This window comes from Diospyros lotus, chromosome 14 (assembly GCF_014633365.1).
Source record: "Diospyros lotus cultivar Yz01 chromosome 14, ASM1463336v1, whole genome shotgun sequence".
Lineage (NCBI taxonomy): Eukaryota > Viridiplantae > Streptophyta > Magnoliopsida > Ericales > Ebenaceae > Diospyros > Diospyros lotus.
This window is the reverse complement of record NC_068351.1, coordinates 5,872,454-5,876,451: the sequence shown is the minus strand read 5'-3', so window position 1 is coordinate 5,876,451 and position 3,998 is coordinate 5,872,454. Positions and strand designations below refer to the sequence as shown.

Here is a 3,998-nt window from a genome sequence, read left to right as displayed (position 1 = left end):
GATAAAGTCATTCCAAATGGTTAGAGAAACCTTACGTTAGCAAGATTGCTCGAGCATTAAACTCAGGCTTCTAGGAAAGAGAGGTCATGATGGTAGGAGATACAATATGTCATTTATATCTAAAGTTGCAGCTTTAGTAGTTGGTGATTTGGAGACTTTGCCTGCGAGAGAGATATATTATTGTTGAAACTTGAATTGGGTTATTGTAATGGATCAATGAATTAAATGCTTCGTACCTTGGACTATAATGTCCATTACTTTTTCTATATGGTCAAGACAATTACAGAGAAGATGTCGAACTAAAAAAACTTAAATTTCAAAGAAAAGTCTGGACAAAAAAAGATAAGCATGAGAGAGTTTTTTGCATATCGTTTGCAGGAAAGGGCATGTGAGTCACCAATCATTTTATTCTCTAGATGGTTGTTCTAACAATTTTTGGTCGATGCTTACACGATGGTCAAGTCTTCAAGATTGGCATAAGTATGGATGCACCAAAAGGAATTGAGGTGTGAGATGTATAGAGGTTTAATTGAAGCAATATTAAGAGGTGAAACTAATCATATTTCTCAAGGCAAGCAAGTTATTTTACAGTCTACATTTACTGGTGGGGCGCGATATATGATCCAAAACTACTAAGATGCAATGGTTATATGCAAGTGGGCTGGATATCCTGATTTGTTTATTACATTCACATGTAATTCGAAATGGCCAGAGGTTGTGCGTTTCCTAGAGAAAAGAAGACTAAAAGCAGAGAACAGACCTGATATACTTTGTAGGGTATTCAAGATGAAGTTAAATAATTTAATGAAAGATCTTAGGCATAACAAAGTCTTTGAAACAGTTAGAGCATGTATGTTTTTTTTTATTGTTTACATCTATATATGTGCTCTTCTTTTTTTGTCATGTTATTTATTTGAAATTTTTTTATCATTATTTAAAGTTTTTTTTTGTAAACATTACTTTTTATTACAGTAATGTATACTATTGAGTTCTAGAAATGTGGTTTGCCACATGCACATATATTGTTTTTTTGGCTAAAGATGAAAAGTTTCCATCTAATGATGATATTGACCATATCATATCAGTCGAAATCCCTGATTAAGTAAGTGAGTGAAATTATTATGTAGTCGTCGATGCACTAAACATTTCCCAAAAAAGTTTGTTAATTCTACGAACGTACGTTGATGAATATGGATACCCTATTTACCAACGACGAGACAATGGAAGGATTATACAAAAGAATGGTATTGAACTTGATAATCGATATATGGTTCCCCATAACAGGTACTTGTTACTGAAATACAGTGCTCACATTAATGCATGTGGAGTGGTGCAATCCGTCAAGGTCAATTAAATATTTTTTTAAGTACGTAAATATGGGACATGATCGAGTTACTGCATGTAAACACCCCCGCCTGGATATCCCAACCGCCCGGTCTATCCGAACGAAAGCGCTTACATGGAGGGAAGAAAAATAGACATAAGACAAAAATACCCTGGCATGCATACATACGAAAAATACAACAGCGGAAGCAGAACAATATACATGCACGCCCACGAGTACCCCGCTGGAACAGCGGTCAAGGAGTATATAAAAATATACAGACACCTATGCTAATAAATAAAAGATACAAGGAACAACTGGGCACAGTCAAAATGAGAGTCAAAATTCCTAACAAAACATCAGAGAAGACGGGGGCAGCAAACTGTACACCCTACCGACACGGCTGACTGCTAGGTGGCGCGGTCCTCGCCCTCAACTTTAGCTTTACCCTTACCTGGAATGATGGAAAGTAAGGTGAGTCGCAAGACTCAGCAAGTTTATATGAAAAAGAAGGCTGTAAATGAAACAGAAGAAGAGACCACTCCCAATATAAACCCACATGTACACACAAGCCATGTGACGCAACAACGCAACAGTACCGCATAATGAAAGCACATACCGGTCCTTGGGGCCCACATAAGATACCTGGCACCCAAGTCCCATACCAACTTGCCACTGCCCTGAAAGGAAACATAGATCTCCAACAAACCTGTGCGCACTGTCCCGGGTTGGTACTCCCGATAGCCAAGCCATAGGCTCCCTCGGAATGGTACTCCCGTCCAAGAACTAAATACTACCAGTAACCATGTAATGCATATAAAATGCAATGGCGTAATGAGCAACAACGTGATACAAGGCGCTCATACATCCAGGTATCAGGCCATGCTCCGCCCATATAGTAAATCACACGCAATGCATATGCCCATGCTGGATGCAACCTGACCAATCTAGAATGTTTGTGATCAAGCATAACCAAATCATGATAATCCCATCATGCAGCCCGTACCCATGTGCATACCAAACCATGCAACAAGAATAAAATATAATCAAGCATGCTATAATCACATAACGGTAGAGCCAGTCAACAGTGCCTAGCACCGGTCACCGGTCAGTGACTAAGAAAAACCATCTGACGGCCTAAGATAAAACGTACAACAGTCACACCGTCACCGAATAGCTAACCCTTGCCCCCACTTCCCAACCGCTCTAGCCAATAAATAACCAAAAATCCAATAATAATACCCGACAGCTAAGAACCTAGCCCCGGGTGAGTATGACATCATTCCCATAGGTTTGGGGGTGATACAAACCCCCGTAAGCAACCAACGAATAATACCCTCGAAACTAGGTTAATAAATTAAATTATTAAACACACCGTTTAAATTTCATAATTTATTAACAGCCAAATCCAATGAAGGGAGGTCAAATAAATTGACATCGAAAGAATCGACAATGAGGGTATAAAGAACTTACCTTTTCGAAGATAGCCTTAGGCTCAATTTGACCAAACGCGGTCAAAGTTATACAAACTGCAATATTCCAATTATTAACAAAATTAATAAAATTAGGCTCCAAATAAAATTTTGACCACAGAGAATATTAATTACTAGCTTAGGAACATACCTGGAATATTAAATCAGGGGTTAAACGGGATTTAATTTGAATTTTTGGCTCCAAAATTCTCTGAAAATTCCTCCCGCATGCTGCTGCTTCTCTGTAATTTTTTTTACTGTTCGTTTGCTCAAAATCACGCCCGAAATCGAGCTAAAATGCGGCTCCAAAACGAATGAGGAGGAGGCGCCACGTGGTAACGCGCGGCCAGCCGCTGGGGGAGGCCACCGCCTCACTGAAACGACGTCGTTTCGGACATCTTTAGCTGATTAAAATTAGCCAAAAATCCTCAGCCTCGCGCGCCTGCCCGCGGATTCGAAGCCGCTTCCACCGCCTGGCCGCCTCACGCGTGACTGCTTGCGCCCGCATGCATCTTCAACACATATATGCGATATGTTATATTTAAAATGATGTTTGGCCTTTTCCGCAACTCACGCCAGCACCCCTAAACTTCCATTAATTACACTCTCACCCCCTTATAATAATTATAGAAATGCCCAGAACTTCTAAAAATCCCACAACTTGATTTATTTTAATTTTTTTTCCTTTTTCCAGAAATTCCCAAAATAACAAAATTAATTATCTTAATTTCTTATTTCCTTAAAATCACAACAAATTACTTTTATATTTCTTTTAAATCAAATTATCCCAAAATTAATTTAAATTACCATTAACGGGGCGTTACACTGCAAATTTTTATTAGAGTGTCGACGATGGGTATGCCGATAACAAGATTGATGAGATAAATATGTATTACGATTGTAGATATATTTTCCCATGCGAAGCTGCTTGGAGAATGTTTGGATTTGACATTCACTACAAAGATCCACTGATTGAGAAGTTGTCATTTCATCTTCTTGACTAGTAGAATGTTATTTTTTCAGATTTGGATCTAATAGATGATATATTAAGTCGTCCTACTATAAAGCATAGCATGTTCACTGCATGGATGGATGCAAATAAGAAGTACAATGATGCGAAGGACCTCACGTAGGTAGAATTCCCAACAAGATTTGTTTGGAAGCAAGGTCAACAAGAATGACAACCTAGACAACATGGTTTC

At 38.7% G+C, this 3,998-nt stretch overlaps 1 long non-coding RNA gene across 1 annotated transcript; it reads right to left on the bottom strand.

Moving 5' to 3' along the window:
• Positions 1–1,452: 1,452 nt before the first annotated feature.
• LOC127791217 (uncharacterized) lies at positions 1,453–3,163 on the bottom strand. The gene is made up of 3 exons (XR_008020885.1): positions 2,948–3,163; positions 2,798–2,853; positions 1,453–1,778 (listed from the first exon to the last, which is right to left on the bottom strand). It is a non-coding gene; the product is annotated as an uncharacterized LOC127791217 (long non-coding RNA).
• Between the last annotated feature and the right edge of the window lie 835 nt (positions 3,164–3,998).